At 43.1% G+C, this 17,388-nt stretch overlaps 1 protein-coding gene and 2 pseudogenes across 1 annotated transcript in view; 2 read left to right on the forward strand and 1 right to left on the reverse strand.

Moving 5' to 3' along the window:
- LOC116078650 overlaps nt 1-1,097 on the forward strand; it is a 3,303-nt pseudogene extending 2,206 nt beyond the window's left edge.
- Canx (calnexin) overlaps nt 1-17,388 on the reverse strand; it is a 56,134-nt gene that overhangs the window by 35,099 nt on the left and 3,647 nt on the right. The window lies entirely within an intron of this gene.
- LOC116078651 lies at nt 3,125-3,521 on the forward strand (annotated as a pseudogene).

The following is a 17,388-nucleotide window of genomic DNA, read 5'->3' on the forward strand; positions in this document are numbered from 1 at the left end:
ACTCAGAAATCCGCCTGTCTCTGCCTCCCAAGTGCTGGGATTAAAGGTGTGTGCCACCACCGCCCAGCACTTATACCATTTTTTATCTTCTTTTACTTTAGGGATGGTGTCTTATTATATGTTGCCCAGGCTGCCCCTGAACTCCTGAGATCAAGTGATCTTTAATCCACCCGTAGTCAACTCTAGCTAGGACAAACTCTTTACTGAGATATAATTTACAGGCTATAAATGTTATCCATTTTAAAAGTGATTACGTTCACTGATATTTTGTTTGTTTATTTTTTTTTCGAGACAGGGTTTCTCTGTTTAGCCATGGCTGTCCTGGAACTCACTCTGTAGACCTGGCTGGTCTCGAACTCAGAGAACTGCCTCCCTCTGCCTCTCAAGTGCTGGGATTAAAGGCATGCACCACCACCACCCGGCTACATTCACTGATTTTTACAGTACAAGTACCACCAACAAATTCCTTAGTCCTTATTGACAATCAACCTCTAGCCAACTGAAATGTGTCTCTCTTTATGTAGTATCTTGTAATAGACTATGGATTTGGAGCTGGCATTCACAAACTGATATCAGAGTGGTTGCAAAAGGCCCTGAGCCAGTAAACTAAGCTTCAGATTAACAAGTCAAAACTGCTTATTTCCCCTGCGGCCACCAACTTTCGCAGAGGGGGAAGCTTAGGTGCCTTCAAGATTCAGAGTCACCCATAATCCACCATAGCTGCTGGAGGTGTAATAGTCACCACTGCTCTACAAGAAGTGCTGAAGACCGCCCTCACCCATGATGGCCTAGCACGCGGCACACTCGAAGCTGCCAAAACCCTGGACAAGCGCCAAGCCCATCTCTGTGTGCTTGTATCCATCTGTGATGAGCCCATGTATGTCAAGCTGGTGGAGGCACTTTGTGCTGAGCACCAAGTCAACCTGATAAAGGTTAATGACGACAAGAAACTAGGGGAATGGGCAGGCCTCTGTAAAATCGATAGAGAGGGGAAACAACGGAAGGTGGTTGGTTGCAGTTGCGTAGTGGTTAAGGACTATGGCAAAGAATCTCAGGCAGAGCATGCCATCAAGGAATACTTCAAATGCAAGAAATAAGATTTTGGCTCAAAAACAAAAAAAAAAAACAAAAAAAACAAAACAAGTCAAAACTGTAACCAGGAGCTAGAGAGACAGTTCAGTGGTTAAGAGCACTCACTGGCTGCTGTTCTAGAGAACCTGTTACCAGTACCCGCAACCATCCCTAACTCTTGCTCCAAAGGTCTGATAACCTCTTCTGGCTTCGTTGGGTACCAGACACACAGATGGTGCACATATATATACACAGACCAATATTCATACAAATTTAAAAAGAAAACTATAACCAATTAACTTGTTGATTGAGCTATAACCAATAACGTTGCTTTTACATTATCTCACTTCAGTTTCTGTGTTGTCTGATCAAGTCATTGATTGCTCTGGTTCTGGAAGCTGCTTGACTTTCAATTAATGTTTTCTTTGGCTTTGGCTCTACTAATTTAACCACAGAATTCCCCTTTTAGCTTTGGAATGTCATATGGGGACTTGCAAAGTCTGATTTCTTTTGGTTGTTTTTTAGCTTGTTCCAGATGAAGCATGTATCAGTACTTTATCCCTTTTTATGGCTTAATAATGTTCCATTATATAGATATACCACATCTTATCTACTGATCATTTGAAGGACATTTGAATGGCTTCCAGTTACTAGCTGTAATGAGTAAAGCTGGTATGAATATTTGTACACAAGTATTTTTTGCAGGCATGTTTCCAATTCTCTTATACAGCAGATAGTAGAATTACTGACTTGTGGGTTTATGTTTAACTTTGTAAAGAAACTACCAAACTGTCCTCCACTGTGTCTGTGCCATCTCATATTCCCCTTGTGGAAGGTACCAGTCTTTCTATGTCATTGCAAATTTACTATTGTCTGTTTTTGTTTTGTTTTGTTTTGTTTTGTTTTTTAAGCCATTTAGTGGGTGAGAGACTATCTCATTGTGGATCCTTCTAGGTCAGATGAGTCCCCTCAGGGAACAGAAGTGTTATTTTGTACATTTTTGCCTAGTCTTTCCTGGTACACTAACCCTGCTGACCAGGGTGGGGCAAAGTTAACAACTCCAGGCAACAATGTTACTATTCTGACCCTTTGGATCCCAAGCTTTGCCTGGATAAACGTTTCCAAAATCGCTCCAGTGCTTTGAGCTTCAACTTCTAGAACTTTAACACACACTCTCTCTCCCCCCCTCCCTCCCTCCCTCTCTCTCTCCCCTACCTCCCCCCCCCCCCGTGTGTGTGTGTATGTGTGTGTGTATGTGTACATACCACAGCTTATGTGTGGAGATCAGGGAAATAGCTAGGCTGTTGGTTCCCCCGACCTTCTACTTTGAGACAGTCTCTTTCTACTGAAACACAAGTCTGATGACCCCCAGGTTTCTGGGGATTCTCTGCCTCCTACTTCCCTGTCAGCATGTTAGGGTCACAGCCACTTGCACTATACATCTTTTTGTGGTTCCTGGGGAGTCTCACACTTTTTATGTGGGTTCTGGGGTTCCACACATTTGAGGGTCAGGCGCTTCTATCCAGTGAGCAAGCTTCATACCCCCTTGTTTTACTTTTTGAGACAGGGTCTCACCACACAGCTAAAACTGCTGAGACTTACTACGTGGCCTAAATGGGTCTTCAACACACAATCTTCCTGACTCCTGAGTGATTTTTAAGTTCTCTCCAGTTTTATAGTTTTCAGAGCTAGGGTTTGTTAATCTATCAAACCACTGCCCTCCCTCTCACCCTCAGGTGAACAGCTTCCCTCTCCATCCACATTCTCTATCTGCCCTACCTTACTTCCCTGCTTGCTTACCTTGGTCTCTGCTCTGTGTGTAAGTCATTTTCCCCGCCTGCATGTCAGCAGCCCCTAGCAGCCTCTCAGATCCCAATCGACACTAACCCCAGGATGCAGGAGGCTGAGACTGAGCAATGGGAAGTTTGAGGTCATGACCTGGGGATGTAGCTCAGGTGGTACAGTGATAGGCACAGTGCTTGCCTAGCATGCAAAAGACCCTGAGTTCTATTCCCAGTACTGCATAAAGTAGGTTTGGTAGTACACACCTGTAATGACAGCCCTGGGGAGGTAGAGGCCAGATGATCAGGAGCTCAATCATTCCTGCCTATAAAATGAGTTTGAGGCCAAATGGGCTAAAGAAGTCCCAGTCCTATAAAACAAAAGTTTAGATAGTAAGGTTGTGAGGAAGGAGAGCCCAGTGGTATGGCCATTTCTTCTACCTTCTATCTCTGAGTCCCTTGCAGAGGTTCCAGAAGCACCATATTGGGCCAGAGTATCCGAAGGTTTACCACAATGGTCCATCCCAGCCACTATGGGGAGGACACAAGGAAAAATGTCCATTCTCAGTAGAAAATAAGAGGTAGTTACTGGCCATGAGGACCATGCACTTTGGATCTGGATTTATTGCACCTTTCTGTATGGTAAGGCACCAAGTTCTTAAGAAATAAGGATGTTTTAGTTGGGCAGTGGTGGCACATACCTTTAATCCCAGCACTCAGGAGGCAAAAGCAGAAGCAGATGGATCTCTGAGTTTGAGGTGAACATGGTCTACAGAATGAGTTTCGGTAGGGCCAGAGCTACACAGAGAAACCCAGTCTTGAAAAACCAATGATGGGGCTGGCGAGATGGCTCAGCGGGTAAGAGCACTGACTGCTCTTCCGAAGGTCCTGAGTTCGGATCCCAGCAACCACATGGTGGCTCACAACCACCCGTAATGAGATCTGACACCCTTTTCTGGTGCATCTGAAGACAGCTACAGTGAATTACGCTGGAGCAAGCGGGGCCAGAGGGAGCAGGGGCAGTCCAGAGTTCAATTCCCAGAAGGCACATGATGGCTCATGGCTATCTGTACAGCTACAGTGTACTCATACACATAAATAAATAAATCTTTAAAAAAAAAAAAGAAAAACCGATGATGATGATGATGATGATGATGATGATGATGATGATGATGATGATGGTGATGGTGGTGGTAGTGGTAGTGGTGGTAGTGATGATGTTTAATTCATGCATTTAACAGACATGAACAATGGTCTAGAAGTGGTATCTTAGTTACTGTTTCTATTGCTATGAAAAAATCATGACCAAGGAAATTCTTACAATGAAAAAATAAAGCTTTTAACTGGGGGCTTGCTTACAGTCTTAGCAAGTTAGCCCATGATCACCATGGCAACAAGCAGGTAGGCAGGCAAGCATGACACTGGTGAAGGAGCTGAGAACTTTACATCCTGATCAGCAGGAAGCAGGGAGACAGACAGACAGACAGACAGTCAGACAGACAGACAGACAGACAGAGAGACAGAGAAACAGACAGAGAGAAAGACAGACTGACTGACTGGCTGACTGACTGGGCTTGGGTTTTTGAAACCTCAAAGCCCACCCTGGTGGCACACTTCCTCCAACAAGGCCACACCTCCTAATCAATTCCACAATTCCTAAACAATTCCACTAACTGGGAACCAAGCATTCAAATATATGAGTCCATGGTGGGCATTCATATCCCAACCTCCATAGGTGTGATCTCTAAAAACAGGATTTAACTCTTGAATTCTTATACTAGATAAGATTATAAATAAACTAATGACATGAAAGAGAAATATAAAGCCATCGGGGCTTCACAGTGAGATCTTGACAATAAATAAATAGATAAATAGACAAACAAATAAACCAGTACCCAAACTGTATTGAATAATACTGCATCAGATTTTCAGAGTTAGGGCTCAAGCCATCTAAGGATTGAAGTAATTGAAGCACTTACAAACCAATGAAAAATACAAATCAATCCAGGGATGCTAGCTCATACCTGTAATCCCAACACTTGGAAGATACAGGAGTATTTAGAGCTTAAGGCCTATGTTATACAGGACCCTATCTCAAAAAGAAACCAAAAAAGGTGAGTGGGGTAGAGAGATGGCTCAGCAGTTTACAGCATTTGCTCGTCTTACAGAGGGACTGAGTCAGGTTCCCAGCACCCCCATGGGGTATCCACATCTACCTCTATCTCCAACTATAGGGAATCTGATGCCCTCTTCTGGAATATACACAACATACACATACATTAAAATATGTCTCCAAGAAAACAAAAACAACAACAACAACAACAACAACAACAAAAAGGCTGTCAGCTGGCCCAGGAAGTTAGTCTGATGGCAATCCCTGGAACCCATATAGTGAAAGCACTTACTCCTGAAAGTTCTCCTCTGACCTCCACATGCACACTATACAATAGCATGTGTGTGCCCACATGTCCCTACCATGAATAAATAAATGTAAAAAAAGAACCCATTAGTGGGGCGGTGGTGGCACATGCCTTTAATCCCAGCACTTAGGAGGCAGAGGCAGGCGGATTTCTGAGGACAGCCTGGTCTACACAGTGAGTTCCAGGACAGCCAGGGTTATACAGAGAAACCCTGTCTTGAAAAACCAAAAAACAAAAACAAAAACAAACAAAAACAAAAAAACAAACAACCCATTAGTAAGTCGCACCAATAGTAAACCACACGATATTCAGTAGACGGTGGGGAAGTGGACCTCACACTTCCTAGAACTTTCTGAGTCAATGGCACATACCAACTGGAGAGATGAGTGAGTGGAAAGTAAGACGTGTGGAGCAGCCAGCGAGGGATAAAACTTAGTGACACACGTGTGTCTCAGATGTGCCAGGCTTTGGGGTCCATACCTACCATAACAGGAATTTTTTTTTCTTGAGACACAGTCTCACTATGTAGTTCTAGCTGGCCTAGAACTCTCTATGGAGACCGAGCTTGTCTCATACTCAGAGATCAGCTTGCCTCTGTGTCCCAAGTGCTGGGTGTGTGTCACCAAACCTGGCTTCAAAGTAATTTTTAAATAAATTTGGATCAAGAGCTGTAGAGATGGCTACTCTTTCAAAAGATCTGGATTCAATTATAAGAACCCACATGGCAGCTCACTAGGTAGCTCCAGTCTCAGGGGATCTCCTGAACTTTTCTGGCCTCAGAGAGATCCAAGCACTCAAGTGGTGCACAGACATATATGCAAGCAAAATACCAATGCACTTAAAGTAAAATTATTTTAAAATTTCAAATCAAGCACAAATCACTAAAGGATGTAAAATTTGGGGGAAGCATGGGGATATTGATGGTTTGGTTGGTTGCTTGGTTTTTTTGTTTGTTTATTTTAGTTTTATTGTTTGTTTTTTACATAGGAATTCTGTGGTCTGGAACTTAAAGAGATCTGCCTGCCTCTGCCTCCCATGTGCTGGGATTAGAGGCATGCACCACCACCGCCTGGCATCAACGGGGTATTTTAGTAGCAGCAATCTTGAGTGGCCACTCCTAGTAAACCTGCAGAATTGAAGCATAAATAGTACATATCAACCTCCATGTAAAGTTGGGAGATATCTTAAGAGAATACACACTGAAGGCTGGGGATGCAGCTCGGTTGATAAAGTGGTTACCTGGCATGCATGAGGCCCTTGGCCCAGCATTTCATAAACTGGCCATGGTGGCACATGCCCATCATTCCAGTACTCAGGGAGTACATGTAGGGGAATCAAAAGTTCAAGGTTGGGCTGGAGAGATGGCTCAATGGTTAAGAGCACTGACTGCTCTTCCAGAGGTCCTAAGTTCAACTCCCAGCTCACAACCATTTGTAATGGGATATGATGCCCTCTTCTGGTGTGTCTGAAGTCAGCTACAGTGTACTCATATAAAATAAATAAGTCTTTTTTGAAAAAAAGTTCAAAGTCATCCTCAGCTAAGTATCAATTTCTAAGCCAACCTGGGCTATTTGAGACTCTTTCACAGAAAAAAAAAAAAATACACAGCCTGGCATGGTGATGATGCACTCTTGCCTTTTATCCCAGCACTTAGAAAGGAGAGGCAGGTAGATTTCTGAGTTCAAGGGCAGCCTGGTTTACAGAGCTAGTTCCTGGATAGCCAGCCAGGGCTACACAGAGAAACCTGTCTCGAAAATAAAAATGAAACAAAAATGATATGATATACACCAGTTTAAAAAAAATGACTATAGCTGGGCAGTGGTGGTGCATGCCTTTAATCGCAGCACTTGGAAGGCAGAGGCAGGCAGATTTCTGAGTTCAAGGCCAGCTTTGTCTACAGAGTGAATTCCAGGACAGCCAGGGCTACACAGAGAAACCCTGTCTCGAAAAAAAAAAAAAAAAAAAAAAAAAAAAAAAAAAAAAAAAAACTATAATGGAACTGGAGAGATGGCTCAATGGTTAAGAGCACTGACTGCTCTTCCAGATGTCCTGAGTTCAATTCCTAGCCACCACATGTAACCATCTGTAATGAGATCTGATGCCCTTTTCTAGTGTGTCTGAAGACAGCTACAGTGTACTCATATACATAAAATAAATAATTCTTCTTTAAAAATGATATATAATGTATATGCATGGTACAGAAATATTCTCCATATAACTTCTAAGCTAGAAAGGCTGTACAAGACTATATAATGCCAGCACTGGGAGGGAGTAGAAGGGGCTGCTGAAGTAACTAGCTAGGACTTCAAAGAACCTGCCCTCAAAAGAGGAGAGGGGGACAGGCTTTTTTCATTTAGGACAACTGCCCTGAGTCTATTTTGGAAACTCAAAGCTTCAGAACAGGATTCTGTTTTGTGTAGAATACTTCAGGTGTTCACTGAAGTGATAGCAAACTCCTAGGTAAAAAGGCATCGGTCCAGACAAAGCAAGCCCACACGGGCTAGAGATTAACCCCACACAAGCTTATCTGAGTACACACAAGCGTAAAACCGACTTCTAAAGTTTTCATTTAAGCAGACAATGTAGCTCAGTGCAAAAGCAAACAAATAAATAAATGTTATTCATTTATAACTATTCTGTAACTCATAAAACATCTCTGCAGTGCTGAACTCAGAGCCCTATACATCCCAAGACAACACTCTGCAGCTGTATAAATCCTCAGCTCTCAGCAAAGATTTTTCTTTTTTACATGTGTTAGAGACAGGCTCTCACTGTAACCAGGTAGAGCCAAAACCAACAGATCTGTTTGCCTCTGCTTCCCCAGCACTAGGATTAAAGGCTTATGCCACCACGCCTAGCACAAAGGTTTAGTTAGTTAGTTAGTTTTGGTTTTTTGAGACATGTTTCTCTGTTGTAGCTCTAGCTGTCCTGGAATTCTCTTTGTAGACTAGGCTGGCCTACAGCTCACAGAGATCCACTAGCCTCCTGAGTGCTGGGACTAAAAATGTGCGCCAGCCACATTTGACTAGCACAAATGATTTTTAAACTTAGATATAAAACAAAGATAAAAATCAAATTAACACTTAAAGAAGACAACAATAAGACACAGTTCAAGTCTGAGAGAGAGTTCTGTGGTTAGAGCACTGGCTACCTTTCCAGGGGACCCAGGTTTGATTCCCAGCACTGACATGGTGGCTTACAACTATCTGCAACTCAAATGCCAGGACATCCAATGTCCTCTCTGACCTCTAGGGGCACCAGACACACATGTATGTGATGCAAAGACCCACAGGTAGGCAAAAAATCTATACACATAAAAAATAAAATAATTTTAAATTATGTTTCATTGTTTTCAAGAAGGAGTCTCACTGTGTAACCCTAGATAGCCCGCAGCTCTGTAGACTCAAGCAAGCATAAACAGAGATTCTCTTGCTTCTGCCTCCTAAATGCTGAGATGAGAGGATATACCACAGTGCCCTGCCCAGGTTTTAAAAATTAGAAAAGAAACATTGTTCTGCTGAAAAACAAACAAACAAAACCAACAACAAAGGGCTATGTTTTCTGGCCCGGTGCCTCAGACAAGAGTTAGGGAAGCTACAGGTTCATGTGCTAGCAGGAGACCTATTTTTAGTTCCTTGCATTCCTTCCATGCCTGAAATCTTCCCTGAAATACCTCGGGGCTCTGTTTCTGCCTCCCTTCCTGCTAGTGGGATTATTGGCTTATAAACAGTCTCACTTTTTAGTCTTGGCTGGCTACACCTCACTTGACACACCAGGCTGCTCTCTAATTCATAGAGATCTGACTGCTACTGCCTCCTCAAGTGCTAGGACTAAAGTAAAGGCATGCCCAACCACAGTCAGCAAGTGTGTGTGTGTGTGTGTGTGTGTGTGTGTGTGTGTGTGTGTGTATGTGTGTACATACATACAACACGTGTTAGGTGCCTGTAGAGACCAGAAGAGGGCATACGATCCCCTGAAACTCCACTTACAGGTGAACTGTGTCATGCCATGGCACATATGTGGATATCAGAGGACAACTTTCAAGGGTCATTCTCCCTCCTACCTTGTTGAGATAGGGTCTCTTGTCTCTGTTGCTATATTATAGAACTTGGCTAGCAAGTCCATTAAGTTCCTGATGATTCTGTCCTGCTTCCCATCTCTCTGGAATGCTGGAATTACAGATGTGCACCACCACAGCCAGCTTTTTACCTGGGTTCTAGGGACTGAACTTGGGCTGTCAGACTTTCACAGTTAGTACATTTAACCTATGAACCATCTTTCCCAGCCCTCTTTTACTCTGCAAAGCACAGAGATTGGCTCATTTTTCTCAGAGAAGGAATACCTCAGAAGTCAGAGTAAATGGTGTAGCTCAGGGGTAGAGCAGTTGCCCAGTACACGCAAGGCTGTGAGTTTGATTCCTAGAAATATAATAAACAAGCAAGCAATTATCAGAAGCCAGGATAAAATTGTTGTGGGTAAAATAGAATTTCATGTTTTCAGTTATAGGAGTGTTATCCTTAATCGCCAGTAGGGACCCACTACATGCATGCAGTACAGGGAAATCCGAAAATTTTATTTTTGGTTCCTTTTTTTTTTTTTTTCCAAGAAGACAAGTATAGTGTTAAGCACTATTCATCCATCCCAGGCTGGCCTGGAATTTTCTGCAATCCTCCTCCCTCAGCCTTTAGCTTGCTAACAGCTTTATAATCCCACACTACATTTAGGGTGAGCACCAGATATAGTGGTGCTTTAATCCCAGCACTGGAAAGGCAGAGGCAGGTGGCTCTCTATGAGTTTGAGACCAATATAGTCTACATGTCAAGCTCTAGGCCAGGAGAGGCTCACAGTGAGTCTGTCTCACAAAACAAAACAAATCTATTGTGTATGTATTATGTACTATTATGTACATGGGCACTGTCCAGGTCAAGAACAGCTGTATGGAGTCTGTTCTCTCCCTCTTTCTTGGTGCAGATTCCAGGGATCAAACTCAGGTTGTTAGGCCTGTGCAGCATCTGTTCATGTTCAGCCATCTGCAGGCCCATACATGGCTGTTTTTGTTCTTCTTCTTCCCTAACATCATTACAACAAACTTTATGGCCTTATTCAGATCTGTTGGTACTTGGTATTTCTTCCTTACAGAGGCCAGATTTAGAAGATGATGTGGGGAAAGCTGTTAAAAAAAAAAGTCAGGACCAGACCAGGTCAGGCATGGTGGCATACACCTTTAATTGCAGCATTTAAGAGACCTAGGCAGGGGCTGGAGAGATGGCTCAGCAGTTAAAAGCACTGACTGCTCTTCCAAAGGTCTTGAGTCCAATTCCCAGCAACCACATGGTGGCTCACAACCATCCATAATGAGATCTGATGCCAGTCTTCTGGTGTGTTTGAAGACAGCTATGGTGTATTCAATATACATAAAATAATTCTTTAAAAAAGAGGCCTAGGCAGGCAGATCTCTATGAGTTTTTGAGGCCAGTCTTGAACTAAAAGTGAGTTATGGGATAGCCAGTGCTGTTACACCAGAGAAACACTGTCTTTTTTTAAACAAAAAGATTTATTTCCTAGCACTTGGGAGGCAGGAGCAGGCAGATTTTTGAGTTCAAGGCCAGCCTGGTCTACAGAGTGAGTTCCAGGAAAGCCAGGGCTACACAGAGAAACCCTGTCTTGAAAAACCAAAAAAAAAAAAAAGATTTATTTATTTTATTTATATTAGTACACTGTAGCTGTCTGTCTTCAGACACACCAGAAGAGGACATCAGATCCCCGATTAAGAGCACTGACTGCTCTTCCAGAGGTCCTGAGTTCAAATTCCAACAACCATATGGTGGCTCACAACCATCTAGAATGAAATTTGATGCCCTCTTCTGGTGTGTTTGAAGAGAGTGACAGTGTACTCACATACATAAAATAAATAAATCTTAAGCCTTCCACTCAGGGAATGAGCAGGACTGGAGCAAGAAGAAAAAAGACAAAACAAAACAAAACAAAACAAAAAAAAACCACCACCAACAACAACAATAAAAAAGGATAGAGAGCTGGCTCAGCAATTAAGAGCACTGGCAGATCTTCCAGGGGACGTAGGTTCAGGTTCAGTTCCCAGTACCTACATGGCAGCTCACAACTGTCTGTAACTCCAGTTCCAGGGGATCTGGTACCTCACATAAACATACATGCAGGCACAACACCAATGCACACAAAATAAATCTTAAAAAAAAAAAAATCAAGACCTACTGTGGAGTGTTACTTTTGTTTATATTGTGAATGTAAATCCTTCATTACATATCTTCAAGAGATTGGCTTAGCACATTGAAGCATGAAGACCAGGTTTCAGAACTCAGTACTTACAAGCTTGTAACCCTGTAACACAGCCATCTGCAGACCTGTGTAACAAGCACTTACACACTTGTAACCCCTAGCTTTGAGAGGTACAGAGACAGGAGGATTTCAGTGACTTGCAGTCTTCCAGACTAGCAGAGAAAGGCAAGCCCCAGGTTCAGAAAGAAAGTCTGCCTTAAAGGAAGAGGCAGAAATGGTAGAGGAGACCCCAGAAATTCTTCTGGCCTCCATGTGGTACACACACATGTAGTGCATAAGTACACTCACACGCAAATCTTCTGGGGCTGGAGAGATGGGTCAGGGAGTAAGAGCTACTCTCTTCCAAAGGATCTGGGTTTGTTTCCTGCACTCACGCGAATAGCTCACAACCACTCCAGCTCCAAGGATCTTACTCCGTTTTCTAGTCTACACACACACACACACACACACACACACACACACACAATCATAAAATCACACTGACATAAATATACAAATTTTAAAAATGTATTTTTCTATTTATTTTAATCTTTGTTATGAGTGTTTTGTGTACATAATTTTGTGTACCAAGTGTGCCCGGTGCCAGAGGAGACCAGAAGTGGTGAGATTTCCCTGCAACTAGAGTTACAGATGATTGTGAGCCACCATGTGGCTGCTGGGAATTTAACCCAGTCCTCTACAAGAACAAGTGCCCTTAGCAGCTGAGTCATCTCCCCAACCCTCATACACACACACACACACACAGACACAGACACACACAGACACACAGACACAGACACACACACAGACACATACAGACACATACACACAGATACACAGACACATACACACAGACACACAAACACATAGACACATAGACACACATAGACACATACACACAGACACACAAACACATAGACACATACACACACACAGACACACAGACACACACATACACATCCCACACACAAAACAAAACAAAACAAAAAAAACCTTAAGCATAAACTTCCAGGGCTTGAGAGAGGGCTGGAGAGATGGCTCAGTGGTTAAGAGCACTGACAGCTCTTCCAGAGGTCCTGAGTTCAAAATCCCAGCAACCACATGGTGGCTCACAACCATCTGTAATGGGATCTGATACCCGCTTCTGGCAGGTCTGAAGACAGCTACAGCATATTTTTGTTTGTTTGTTTGTTTGTTTGTTTGTTTGAGACATGGTTTCTCTGTGTAGCCTTGGCTGTCCTGGAACTTACTCTGTAGGTCAGGCTGGCCTCGAACTCAGAACTCAGAAATCTGCCTGCCTCTGCCTCCCAAGTGCTGGGGCTAAAGGCGTGCGCCACCAACGCCCGTCTAGCTACAGCATACTTATATACATAACATAAACAAATCTTAAAGAAAAACAAAAAAGAATAAACTTCCTCAGAATCAAAGTGTGTTTACGAAAGGAATTAGCTGGCAAATGGGAGTTATTTGCTAACCTTCCTGATGCCCTGCTTCAGTGACCAATTAAGATTTCCTTGTGTTTGGGAGCTTTTCTTCTTGGGGATGATGAAATAAAGGGAATTGGAAATTGCCTATCTCCTAGTGATTACTCATGACCTACCCAGAGTATTTTTAGTCTTTTGGCTCTTGCCATGCAGCCCTGGGTGCCCTAAAACTTGCTATGTAGACCAGGCTGGGCTCCAACTCACAGAGACCTGGCTGCCTCTGGCTTCCAAGCATTTGGATTAAGGGCATGAGCCACCCACCATGCCCTGCATCGCAGTCAATTTAATTTTGTGCATTTTCTTCAGTACTAAAGGTGGAACCCAGGTTTCTGTGCATGTTGGGCAATACTCATCATTGAATTATACCTCAGTCCTTCCTAGTTGTGACAATTTGCATGGTGAAAACAATGTGTTTGTTCAAAATCTTCCTAGGCTCTCTCTGATCCCATGCCTACCAGACACCCTTTGAGTGTTCCTAAGCATCCAGGCGAGGAAAGAGCTCTGAGCATTCCTTTTATCTATTAGTGTGACTATGTGACATATACCTGTGTGCCTGCGTGCGTGTGTGTGTGTGTGTGTGTGTGTGTGTGTGTGTGTGTGTGTGTGTGTGTGTTGGAGGTCAGAGGTTGACTTCTGGTGTCTCCCTCAATCACACTCCACCTTGTTTATGAGACAGACCCTGTCAATGGGCCCTGAAGCTCCCAGGCTCAGCATACTGACAACCAAGGTCCCAGAGTCCTCCCAACTAGGCTTCCTCAATGCTGAGACAAGCAAGAGGCACAAGACCCAGCCTTCTACCTGTGTGCTAAGGATCAGACACAGGTCTGTAAGCTTTCACAGCAGGAACTTTAGAGGCTAAGCCACCCTTCTGGGGGTTTAACTAGCTTGCTTGCTTGCTTTCTCTTTCTTTCTCTATTTCTTTCTTTCAAGGTTTATTTATTTATTTTATGTATATGAGTACACTGGTGTTCTCTTCATGCACACCAGAAGAGGGCATCAGATCCCATTACAGATGGTTGTGAGCCACCATGTGGTTGCTGGGATTTGAACTCAGGACCACTGGAAGAGCAGCCAGTGCTCTTAACTGCTGAGCCATCTCTCCAGCCCCCTCAACTAACTTTCTTATTCTGTCGAGGACAGTAACCCTGAGTGAAAATGGGTCTTCTGTCCAAATAAAACCCTAAAAACACCTTCACAGACACACTTAACAGTTATTTCCACGGTGATTTTAAACCAATTTGACACTGAAGATGAACAGCTCTAATTTGGAGGGGAAGAAGAATTGGGAAAGCAAGGGAAGACAGAAACAGAATAATGGCAAAATATTAGTGGAGGAAATCTCACTTGTGTAGCCCTGGCTGTCCTGTAACTCTCCATATAGACCAGACTGGCCTCAAACTCAGAGATCCACCTGCCTCCCTGAGTATATTAAAGGCTTGTGCCACCACTCCTGGTTCGACTTTATTATAAGTGGTACTGAATACTACAGAAAAATAAAAACAATTATGGGAAAAAAACACCATAAACAAAATTAATTAAAAATGGAGCAGACTCAAATATAAAAATAAAATTGTAATTTTCCAGAACAGAACATAAAGGAAAAATCTTAGTTTCCCTAGGATTGACAATGAGTTTTTAAATATGACACAAAAATTATAAACCCTAAAAACAAAAAATGATAAGTTGGACAAATTAAAACTTTTACACTATCAAGAAATCACAGGGGGCTGGAGAGATGGCTCAGTGGTTAAGAGCACTGACTGCTCTTACTTAAAGGTCCTGAGTTCAAATCCCAGCAACCACATGGTGGCTCACAACCATCCGTAATGAGAACTGATGCCCTCTTCTGGAGTGTCTGAAGACAGCTACAGTGTACTTACATATAATAAAATAAAAAATTAAAAAAAGAAAAAAAAAAAGAAATCACAGACTAGCCAGGCAGTGGTGGCACACGCCTTTAATCCCAGCACTTGGGAGGCAGAGGCAGGTGGATTTCTGAGTTCAAGGCCAGCCTGGTCTACAGAATGAGTTCCAGAACAGCCAGGGCTATAAAGAGAAACCCTGTCCTGAACCACCACTTCATCAAAATGGCTAAGAAACAGAACAACTAGCCAGTAGAAAAATGCAAATTAGGGCTGGTGAGATGACTCAGCGGGTAAGAACGCTGACTGCTCTTCTGAAGGTCCTGAGTGCCGGACCGAGCAGAGGTCCTGAGTTCAATTCCCAGAAGCCACACACATGATGGCTCATGGCCATCTGTACAGCTACAGTGTACTCATACACATAAAATAAAAAAAAATAAATCTTTAAAAAAATGCAAATTAAAGCTGCAGATTAGACAATATAGACATGGTACAACAATGGCTAAAATTAATTTTTGATCTTACCAAGCTTTGGCCAGGCCTAAAGGAGCTGAAACTTGAGGTCACTGGTGTTAAGGATGTGCTAACACACCTCCATGTGACCCTACCATTCCTATGCTTGTATTAATTTGAGAAACAGGGGCATGGTGGAGAGAGAGGAGGAGTCCAGAAAAAGGTTGGTACAGGTATGTGCACTAAAGCTTTATGTGTACTTGTCTCCAAACAATAAACAACCCAAATTTCTACCAACAGAAAAGGGCAGATTGGATGGTACATCCAGATGATGGAATACTAGTCACCTATAAAATGAAATTGTCAATACAACATGGTTGCCCTAAAATGAATCCTCTACAAGCTAGCTGCTACCTCTCCCTTGCATAGGAATTCATAATGACTAATTATAGTATATAAAATTCCACAGACTGTTACCTACAAGCCATGAGAACAGGTAACTTCTGCAAGCAATGTAAACTTTTACCATATTTTTATTACCATAGGCTTTTGGAGATGAGATCACATAAATTATCCAAACATATCAAATTGTACATTAGACATGCAGTTTACTGTGTTAATTATACCTCCATAAAACTGTGACAGAGCAGATAGATACCATGTGAGTCTATAGTCCCCAAGGGCTGCTGAGTCCAGAAGTTCAAGGCCAATATTATAGAGACCCGATCTTAAAACACTTAAAGAGCCGGGTGGTGGTGGCACACACCTTTGATCCCAGCACTTGGGAGGCAGAGACAGGAGGATTTCTGAGTTTGAGGCCAGCTTGGTCTACAGAGTGAGTTGCAGGACAGCCAGGGCTACACGGAGAAACCCTGTCTCAAAAAAAAACCAAACCAAACCAAAACAAAACAAAAAAAGGCCAGGTAGAGACAGTCATTTGGGGCACTTTCTCTGTCCCAAACATGGCCTTCATGTATGTCAAGTTCTTTCACATTCCTGGTCACAGATCTTCCCTGTGGTCTCTTCATTACCATCCTTCAGATTTAGGCATGATAATTAAGTGTCCTCTCTGAATCGAACGTACAAATTAGTTCTCTGGGCGATGGTGATGCATGCCTTTAATGCTAGCACTCAGGAAGTAGAGGCAGGTGGATCCTTGTGAATTCAAGGCCAGAATGGTGTACAGAGCTAGTTCCAAGACAGTTAGGGCTGCACAGAGAAACTGTCTCAAAATAAACAACAACAACAACACCCCAACAATAAATAAGTTCTCACCCTCTACCTTCCATAAAGCCACCTTATATATTCGTTTTTATTTTCTTCATGGCATACATAGTCAGAAATTCTTCTCCATATAATGATTTTCCTGTCATTTTCCTTTATTTGCTTTGGGTTTTGAGACAGTGTGCAGCCCTGGCTGGCTTGGAACTTTTTATGTAGACCAGGCTAGCCTTGAACTCACCCCCCACCCCCAGCAGTAACTGACAGAAAGGTGAGGCATGAAGGAGCAAAGACCGGCTCTCCTCTTGATGCAGTACAGTCTGTGCTGAGTTGCCCAAGGGATCAGACTGAAGCCAATCTCCACTCACGCCAGTCTCCCTTTAGCGTTAAGCCAGTCTTTCCAGCTTTTCTCCTGAGAGCACAACCCTCATAAATCACTCAAGAACTTTCATCATATACTGTGCTTCTCAAGGACCTGCTGTGTGACACTGTGTTATTAGGGAGTAGCTAGTAACCCCCTGTGTCGTTGTTCTCTATCACCACACATGAGATGGTGCTTTGTAAAGAGGATCTGGGACTGAAGATTTGGCTTACAGGGTAAGAGGACCTGCAGATCTTGTAGAGGACCTGCAGATCTTGTGGAGAACCTGAGTTGGATTTCCAGCACTGCAAAGGTCAGCTCACAACTACCTGTAATTGCAGGCAGAGACCTGATGCCCTCTTCTGGCCTCCTTGAGCACTGCACTCACATGCATAAACTCCACACAGACACACATACAAGCATCATTTTTTAAAAAGTAAA

This window comes from Mastomys coucha, unplaced genomic scaffold (assembly GCF_008632895.1).
Source record: "Mastomys coucha isolate ucsf_1 unplaced genomic scaffold, UCSF_Mcou_1 pScaffold5, whole genome shotgun sequence".
NCBI lineage: Eukaryota > Metazoa > Chordata > Mammalia > Rodentia > Muridae > Mastomys > Mastomys coucha.